We start from the raw sequence: 10,635 nt of genomic DNA on the forward strand, positions 1-10,635 counted from the left end.
ACTGTTAATCCCATTCAGTGTATTTTTCATCTCAGTCATTATAGTTTTCATCTCCAGAAGTTTGATATGGGTGTTTTTGGATTCTCCATGTCTCAACATTTTTAACATCTTGGATACTGTTATGATAACTATTTTAATGTCCTTATCTGCTAATTTCAATAACTGAGTCACTTCCAGGTTGATTTTGATTAATTATTCTACTTTTTATGGATCATAATTTCCTACTTCTTTGAACTCCTGTTAATCTTTTATTTGACGCCAGACATTGCAAACTGTACCAGATATCCCTGTATTTCTGTAAGTATTCTTGAACTTTGTTCTAGGATGCAGTTAAATCACTTGGGAAAAGCTTGATCATTTTAAGTTTTGTTTTTAAAGTGAGACCAATGCAGCATTTAGTCTAGGGACAATTATTTCCCCCAAACTGAGGCAAGACCTTCTGAATACTGCACCCAATATCCCATGATTGGGTGGTAGGAATAGGCAATAATCCCAGCCCTGAGTTAGTGCCAAACACTATTCCCTCTGTTCCACTTGGATGGTCATTTCCCCACATGTATGTGCCAATCAGTTTTCTGCTGCCTACCTGAGGGGTTCTCGCCACAGTTATCTAGAGACACTCTCTCCTCTCCAGTATTTTGTCATGTGAGTTATAACCACCATATTCTCCCAGGACTTACAACTCCATTTCACCTCATAATGTCCACTAGATTCCATCTTGGTCCCACCTCCCTGAACCATGGCCTGGAAATTCTCTTAAGATAATAAGCTGTGGCAATCACAGGACCATTTCGTTTGTTTCCCATCTCCTAAGGATCACTCTCTTTCATTGCTTGATGTCCAAGGCCTTGAAAACCATTGCTTTATATGTTTTGTCTGATTCTTTATTTGTTTCCAGAAAGAAGATAAACCCCATCCCTGAGACTTATTATTGGCCTAAAATCCATTATCAGGCACAACTACTCCAAACGGTCATCCCAGCCTCAGAGTCCCCCATAGACTTGGCTGAAGCATTTATTGCACTTGAATAAGAGTTCAAATGCTCATTCTGCCTGCTCCTACTTCCCTCTCCCCTCTCCTGTTATACTCAAGAGTACTCCCCAATAAACCATCTGTATACAGACTTCCAAGTCTTAAAGTTTGTTTCCCAGGAACCAGACCTATGACAGACATTCAGATAGTAAATTGGGAGACCAGGGTCCATCAGCTCCAGACCTCTTGTTTTATTTATTATACAACACTAGATTCATAGTTTTTGAGCTGGCAAGGAGTTCAGCAATAACCTAATTCAACTCCCTTCTTTTACACTGAGTAATTTGAGAGCTTAGAGACTAAATGACTATTGCAAGGGCAGGTAATTCTATTCTCTTGAGAAATTCACTTGTCCTGACCTCATAAAATCTAATTCCCTAAGCCAATTTTTTAAAGGGTTATTTATAAATGATCCATATATGTGTAATAATCTCCTACTTCTCCATCTGATGAAGCTATTTTTAATGTAGTTTCTGCCTCAGTCAGAATTTTATCTACCTTCTCAGTCCTATTTCTTTTTTGAAATATTCTGGTTTGTCTAGAGCTAAGACACATGAAGTGATAGGTCACAGGTCTTATTTTTTTTCCCCATTAATGATCTTGGTAAGGCCTTTCATGGAGTAGTATGTCCTGGGAACCAAAGAGTGTTTAAACACAGCCAGGATGCTCTGCTCCTTTCCATTAAAAGCAATTTAGGATTTTGGCATAGCATTTGAGAATAAGGACTTTGACAGTAGGCCTCCCAGCTCTACCACTTTGAACTGTGAAATTCTTGGTTAAGTTAATTAACCTTGCTGGGCCTCAGTTTCCTTATCTGTAAAAAAGATAATTCTAGTTCCCACCTTAGAGTTGTAAACATTAAATAAATGATTATATATAAAGTACACAGAACACTGTCTAGCATATGGTAAGTGCTTAAAAAGTGTTAGCTATTTCTACTGTTATTTTCTATGGTACTATTACTATTATTGTAATGCACTATACTCTGGATATTAAGGAATAACAAGGCAGTCCCTCTTGAAGGCAACCAGCAGGACTTATAACCAAAAACTACTGATAGCACTGGGCTGTTTGTACTCACTCCATTCTTCCTCTCTTCTACCTATGCTGACAGAGCATGCAGTTTCAGAAGATTAGGCCAGGGGAGTTCATTCTGATTTAAGGAAAATCATGATCTTAGCTTTCATGCTCAACTGGGTTTGGAATTCTTACACCAATACTTTTATGTAATAATAAAATATCCACATTAGAATGCAGTTAGAGTCATATGCTTATATAGCAGTAGTTGTAGTATGTTCAAACACTATTTTCATCTATACATCTACCTTTTTAATAATAGAAATCTGCAAGTAATCTGATATTCTACACCCAAGTTCTTGAGTATCTTGATTATCCATCATTAGTAGACTTTCCTTCAGTTTCTCAATCCTACTGCTTCTGGCCTCGTTCCTTGTCATAATGCAGAACTCTAATGAGAGTAAATTCTATCCTAAACTCATTTTGATTTGGAGCCCTGAAACTTTGCCTAGATTGCCTCTGGTTTTTTATTTGTGAATTAGGGTTCTATTTCATCCTAGATGGTCCTTCTCTGGAACCCAGACATTCTTACCTCTCTATCACCAGATAAACCTGCTTCCATGACCCCTCCCCCAGTAAGAATCCCTGGCAATTGAAGTTAATTCAGACCAGAACATATTAACCTTCTCTGCTTTCCCTAAAAGAATGGGGCACCTTTATGCAGGATGTGTTATACACCTTAAACTACCAAGCATTATATAGTGGTATGTTTCCAACAGGAAGAATACATGGGTCTGAGAACTTAGGTATGAAAGCAGGAGTGGCTCTATGTATCATATTTTGTAACTCACATGAGGAATTTATATTTTCTATCCTTAAAATTCTAATATCTGTGGGCCTGGAAATCCTGGTTCATACAGAGAGAACAGTTTCACCAGGGACATTGGAAGAGTCCCATTTAAGTTCTAGCTGCTCCCTGGTCACTTCAGGCTTTTCATGATGAAAGACCAGTTAGCAAGTAAAGGAGTCATCTTTCCTAAAGGGGATGGTGGAGGATATTCTTCAGGAGAAGACAGGGCTTCTGAATCTAAGAAGGGAAAAACACATTTGCTATCCAGGTAAGCCATTGTAATATATCTTGATATTCCTCTGCCCATTCGTAACAGTAAATGGACAAGTATATCAGCCATGGTCTGAGAAGGGCATGGTGATCACCTCACACTTTCAGGAATGAGGGTCTATTTCACTTACCAACTTGGACACCTAGACCACCAGATGTGCTAACTAAGAGTGAGGGAATCTAGAATGGGCCGTTAAAGAGGAATACAACGAGTATTAGTAGTGGTCTTGTGACCAACTGCAGGAGCAGGGGCTGTAGCCTTCACTACACTAACCTTCACAAGTATACTAACTTGCTCCAGGAGCGAATTATACTTCAAACATGTGAATATACCAGAGGAGAAATTACAAAGCTAGGAAAGAGGAGATAGCTGTTACACTAAAACTGGGGGAATACATTTCTATAGAACAGCCATAGTATCCAGGAAAGTGTGACTAGAATCTATCTATTGTAAATTTTTCCTGGAAAAGGGACCAACCAAAATCCTGGAGAAGCTGTTCCTAGAACATACTGCATGAAGCAAGTGGATGTAACAGTGCAAGTGCGGACCGTAACTGATGCTGCAGTGCTTCCCCCAGATCCCTTCTTCAGGGCTGAGGCACTCATTCCCTCAGATGCTGGCAGCTGACGGCTTGCAGGTAGCTGCGTCTCTGTCCTAAAATTGCCCTGAGCTGAAAAGAGCAGCTTGCCCCTTTCTAGAAACAGTCCACATTCAAAACTGGTCAATGCAAAGGCATAAAGGCCTTAGCCCCTCTCCCCTGACGCTGACATTTTTCAGTCTTGTGACTACTTCTTTCTTATCTTCCCTTCTCCTGCTACCTCACTGTTAAACAGTCAGAATGTGTCATGGCTCAATTGCTCAGTCTATGAATATGCACACACACACACACACACACACACACACACACACACACACATATAAAGCAGAGGGAGGATATGGAAACCTCTTGGCGGGCTTTAAATTCATCCTAGGATTGAAATTGGCCCCAATTTTTCTGATTTTAAAATATAGCTCCCCACTGCCCACCAGACTCCTTATGTGACTGCATTATGAGATTTATCTGTTAATTTCTTTAGAGAAATGAACTGGGTGACCTGTGGGGAGGTTTTCCCTCTCTCATTTCTGTGAATTCAAACATGGAAAGCTAACCAACAAACAAGAAAGCCAGAAACATAAGTCATCTGGGGTTGTTAAAATGTGAGGTTAAGCTTTGAAAATACTGTTAAAGAAACGTTCCTTTTTCTCAGTTCGTACAGGAGATTTTTATGGTGTTTACCTAGAAACACTCTGATTCCTGTACTTTGGAGAAAGCAGTATACAAGATTTGTCTCTACCTATTTCACCTAGTGATGATAACCACTCTTTTGACAACAAACCTGTAATAAAGTAGGAAAGTAATCTGCACGTATTTGGGTGCATGTGTTTAAACATCCCAAGAGAGAATTTTCCTTCTTATAAGGAGTCTTGGAAAGGTTTCTAAAGAGTAATCATTTTGTATTACAAAAGTACTCAGAGAAAATCTCAAGTGCTGTGACTTACTCATATGAGTGAATTAGTCCTCAAACATGAGATTATACCAAAGAAGACACTAAACTGATAAGTACACTTAATCTAAAATGGAATTAAGTACACTTAATCTAAAATGGAATTAAGAGTTGGAAGAAAAATGAAGTAAATTTAGACCAGTTTCCCAAACGTGTGTTCTAAAGAACAATGTTCCCGTCCGCATCTTGCCAAAAGTTGTTTTATGCTCAAATAAGTTCTATAGACTTTATATATCCCATTTTGGGGATATATATATATATGGAGAGTGAAAGAGAGAGAGATGATTTAATATATGAAGCCCTCACACATGATGCGTGGTCCATCAATAAAGGAATCTGAGTCTATTTAACACAGGGCTTCACGAGATAATTTGACAACAGAATATTCTTTTCAGAAGGCATTGATCAACATCTTGCACAACCTATTTTAGAATTTAGTCAAGCCCAACCTCTCACTCTTTCCTTCTGTAGCATGTCTAGTATGAATTTAACATTTAACAAACAGTTAACATGTACCTGCTCTATGTCATACAACATGGCCATACAGTAACATGATGATGCAGTTTGCACTTAAAACTCTAGTGTTACAAAATTCTCTAGGTCACATGATGTACTTGTTCATTTTTGGATAACTAAATGTTAGGATAGAAACTTTTCTTATATTGAATCACTTTAAACATTTTGGCCTTAATTCTTCTCTTTATTTCACTTACCAAGCAAAATGTTACCAATGACCCAATGCTACACATTCCATTTGCCCTAATTCTAAGACAGCAAAGCTATACAATTTCTTTTATATTACTTTATTATTGCGGTAAGCAATTTAATATCAGATGCACCATCTCAACTATTTTAAGTGTTTAATACATTATTATTGTTGACTAAGGTACAATGTTGTACAGCAGATCTTTAGAGCTTATTTATCTTGCTTAACTGAAACTTTATGTCCCTTGATGTGTAACTCTTCATCCCGCCACCCATCTCCTGACAATCACCATCACTCTTCAATTCTACAAATTCGACGATCTCAGATACTGCATATAAGTGGAATAATGCAGTATTTTTCTTTCTGTGACTGGCCTATTTCACCAAGCATAATGTTGAAAGATTCATTCATGTTGCTGCACATTGTAGAATTCCTTCTTTTTTAAGGTTGAATACTATTCCATTGCGTACCACATTTTCTTTATCCATTCATCTGTCAGTGGACGTTTTGCTTGTTTCCACATCTTGGCTATTGGGAGTAGCACTGCAATGAACATGAGAGTACAATTATCTCTTTAATATCCTGATTTCATTCTTTTGGATCTAGAGGCGGGATTGCTAGATCATATGACCGTTCTGTATGTAATTTTTTGAGGAGCTGCCATACTGTTTTTTATAACAGCTGCACTATTTTGCATTCCACCAACAGTGTGCAAGAATTTCAATTTCTGCACAACTTCACCAACACTTATTTCTTGTCTTTCTGATAATTACCATCCTGACAGTTATGAGGTGATAGCTCTGTGTGCTTTTGATTTGTATTTCCCTGATGATTAGCATCAGTATCTTTTCCTTTATCTGTCGGCCATCTATATGTCTTATTTTGAGAAATATCTATTCAAGACCTTTGCCCATTTTTAAAAAATCAGGTATTTATTTATTTATTTGCTACTGAGTTCTAGGTATTCCTTACATATTTTGGAGACTGACCTCTTATCAGAAATATGATTTGTGAGCAGTTTCTCCCATTCCCTAGGTAGCCTTTTCACTCTGTTGATTTTTCCTTTATTGTACAGAAACTTTTTAGTTTCATGTAGTCACAATTGCCTATATTTGTTTTGGGTACCTCTGTTTTAGTGTCATATCCACGAAATCATTACCAAGAGCAATGTCATAAAGACTTTTCTCTATGTTTTCTTCTAGGAGTTTTATAATTTTAAGTCATAAATTTAAGTCTTTAACCCATTTTGAGTTGATTTTTGTGTATAGTGTAATATAAGGGTCCAACTTCATTCTTTTGTGTGTGGATATCTAGTTTCCCAAACATCACTTTTTGAAGAGACAATCCTTTTCCCATTGTGCATTCCCATTGAGATTTTGATAAGGATTGCATTGATCTGTAGATTGCTTTGGGTACTATGGACTTCTTAACAATATTAATCTTTCCTCACGAACACGAGATGACTTTCCATTTGTGTCTTCTTAATTTCTCTCATCAATGTTTCATAGTTTTCAGTGTATGAGTCTTTTACTTCAGGTTTATTCCTAAATATTTTATTCTTTTTGGTGCTATTGTAAGTAGAAATGCTTTCCTATTTTCCTTTTCAGATAGTTTGTTGTTAGTGTGTAGAAACAACTGATTTTCATATGTTGACTTCGTATCCTGCAAACTTACTGAAATTGTTTATTAGCAGTAACAGGTGTTTTAAGGAGTCTTCGTTTCCTAATATAAGACCATGTTCTCTACAAACTAGAAGCATTTTACTTCTTCCTTCCTGATTCGTATGCCTTTTATTTATTTGTTCAACATAATTGCTCTGGTTAGGACTTCCAGTATTATGTTGAATAGAAGCGGTGAGAGTGGGCATTCTTGCCTTGTTTCTGATCTCAGAGGAAAATATTTCAGGTTTTCACCATTGAGTATAATATTCGTTTTGGGATTGTCATATATGGTTTTTATTATGTTGAGGTATATTCCTTCTATTCCTAGTTTGTTCAAAGTTTTTATCATGAAAAGGTACTGAATTTTGCAAAATGCTTTTTCTACATCTATTGAGATGATTATGTGATTTTTTGAAGTATAGTTGATTTACAATATTATGTTAGTTTCAGGTGTACAGCATAGTGATTCAATATTTTTATAAATTATACTCCATTAAAAATTATTACAGGGCTTCCCTGGTGGCGCAGTGGTTGAGAGTCCGCCTGCCGATGCAGGGGACACAGGTTCGTGCCCCGGTCCGGGAAGATCCCACATGCCGCGGAGCAGCTGGGCCTGTGAGCCATGGCCGCTGAGCCTGCGCGTCCGGAGCCTGTGCTCCACAGTGGGAGAGGCCACAACAGTGAGAGGCCCGCGTACCGCAAAAAAAAAAAAAAAAAAAAAAAAGTTAAAAGAAAAAAATGTCATCTTGTTGGATTCAATAGCAGAGATAATTTTGTCATTTATTTTGTTAGCTCTTTCTTCGAGATTTGACATGCCTGCATATTTAATGAGTATGTCTTCATCTATGCCTTTGAATAAAATGTGTTCACCAATGGGAATTAGCAACAGATTGGTCAGGAAGAAAGAGCCAAAGTGGGAAGGGTGAGGGAACGTCTGGGAAGGCAACACAAGGAAAGAGTGCTGGGCATTAAAATTCACTTCAATTTAATTGTATCACCCACTGTGACACATGTATCCCCATTGGTTTAGCCTGCAATATTGGAGGCCCCAATGCAGATTTAGGGAGCCAATAAGTTAATTACATGTGCTCACTTGGTCCAGTCTGCTTTATTCCCTTATCATTCAAAATGCCTAACTGAGTCATCAGGTGCTACATAATGATTAGCTAATATATAACCCAGTCTAAACCCAGCTAACTGGGCCAAGAGGACAGAAGACAAAGAAATTTCATTAAAAGTTTACAATGAGTCAGATGAAGTCTCCTGGATGAAGGGCAATTTCGAGGATTTCCCAGGCTAGGCCTTACTCACTCCTCCCACCCCAGAGTTTTAAGTCCATATTAGGTATTTACTAACGTGCTTTGCATTGGATGACCTGAGACCAGGTCAGTCTGAGATAGAACTGTGACAAAGAAGGAAAATATTGTCTCAAGCATCCATACCTTTCCTTTCCAGTTTTTCTTTTTCTGTCTACTCCCTCCCACTACTGGCCCAAACAAGTTTACCTTTGTCTTTCCAAAGAGATGTCTGCATGTTAAAAATAGAATTTGGAGAGGACTATGTTGAGTCCCAAAACAATTAGTCTCAAATAGTGTCCTTAAAGGCAGGAAGACAAGCTCCCGAACAAGGTGCTTTGGGTTATTACCCCCAGAGTACCTCTTAAATCATATTATCGAGTAATAACCTGGTCTATTGACAAGTAAAAGCCCTTCTTTGCCAGCTGAACCGCTAAGCAGGTTTCTCAAGCTATAAACTAAGAGTATAAGAAAAAAGAGGGCCAGACCAACTTGGTCCCTGAGGGATTCTCTATATAAAGGGGAACCTGAAGATTATCTGGACGCCTAGGAATTACCAGTTTCTGGAGCCCCTGCCTTTTCCCAGTATCTATAAATTAGTCAGGATTGGTTTGAAGGAAAAGCATGCAAGTCCTAACCTCTAGAATGTCAGCTATGAATGCAGACTTATAATAGAAACTGTATTTGCACACATGTGCCTCTGTGTGTGTGTGTGTGTGTGTGTGTGTGTGTGTAATGAAAGAAAAAGGAGAAGCAATCTCAGTGCAAACCCAGTTGAAGGTCTTCTCCATACAGGCTCTGCCCTTACTTCTGCCCTAGGAGCCCTGGATGTATGGTACTAATTTCCCATTTTTATAAACGGATTTATTTTAAATGCTTTCACATACATACATTATCTCTACTGGTACTAACAGCATCTGTGGGTTGTAGGCAAAACAGGAATTATAACCCGTAATCAAGAGGTGTTAAAACTAAAAATTTGATAGGTTAAAGTCATCTTTGAGATAAAAGCAAAACCAGCACTGGAACTCAATTTTCAATACCTGGATACCCCCTTATTCATTACAGGCAAGAAGCTTTGGGAGTCTTTTTGCAAAGGCAAAACTAGGGTTGGACAATGTTTGCAAACTGACTAAACTTTCAAAAGCATAAAGAGAAGGCCCAGCCCTAATGCTAGAAAAAGTGTTGAGAAGGAAAAGCTCCTTTGCAGTCATCTTTCAGTTTCTGATAAGACTTCCTTGATAATCACAGTCACATGTTTGAAATCAGTCTAAAACGCATTTTCCACGATCATCAGTCTCCTGTCATAGAACAAAATAGGTCCCTTGGACAAAATGAAATAATTCGATTTCAGCTTTGCAAGAGGAGAAAATGAACCTGTGCTTCAAAAATATGTACAGTGTTGGGTTTTTTTTCCTTTGCACTCAGTGACCTGGAAGATGTAAAGAAGGCTTCAAGCCAAACCAAAATATTTCCATGGTTTTCCACAAGCTGAACTGGGGTTTTAAATGCTGCCACTTGAAGGTTTCAAAGTCACAGTTCAGGTTTGTGCACGCCTGGTATACACATACCTTAGAATTTTGAGCAATGACATGATTTATCACTTTCATATTAAAGACAAACAGTTCTTGCAGAGGCTAAGTAAGATCCTAATGGATAAACTAGGTATTTAGATACTCAAGCTCTAGAATGAGCCCTGCATATGCTACAGTTTTTCCAGTAAGCATATTTATAAGCCTCTAGGTTTCCAAGAACTTCGTACTTCTCTGTACCTCTCTAAGCTTAATTGGGATTTCTTTTCAGTAGACCTCTTCACGTCCTCTTCCATCCCAGTCACTAGAACCAAAGAATGCCTAAATTAGAAGAGTAGACTCCCTCCTTTGCTTGACTTTTCCTCCCACCATAATCTCAAGGGACCCACCCCTCCCCTTTAGAAAACTCAGATATATATGTCCCTTAAATCCAAATGGCTGTCTTTATCCTGGCTCTTTTTTTTTTTTTTTTTTTTTTTTTTTTGCGGTACGCGGTCCTCTCACTGTTGTGGCCTCTCCCGCTGCAGAGCCCAGGCTCCGGACGCGCAGGCTCAGCGGCCATGGCTCACGGGCCCAGTCGCTCCACGGCATGTGGGATCTTCCCGGACCGGGGCACGAACCCGTGTCCTCTGCATCGGCAGCCGGACTCTCAACCACTGCGCCACCAGGGAAGTCCATATCCTGGCTCATTTTATAGCTCTATTTTACAGCCCAGAGATGAGCTCTG

Source organism: Aethalodelphis obliquidens, unplaced genomic scaffold (genome assembly GCF_003676395.1).
Source record: "Aethalodelphis obliquidens isolate GAN/ISIS:26980383/991018 unplaced genomic scaffold, ASM367639v1 scaffold36, whole genome shotgun sequence".
Lineage (NCBI taxonomy): Eukaryota > Metazoa > Chordata > Mammalia > Artiodactyla > Delphinidae > Aethalodelphis > Aethalodelphis obliquidens.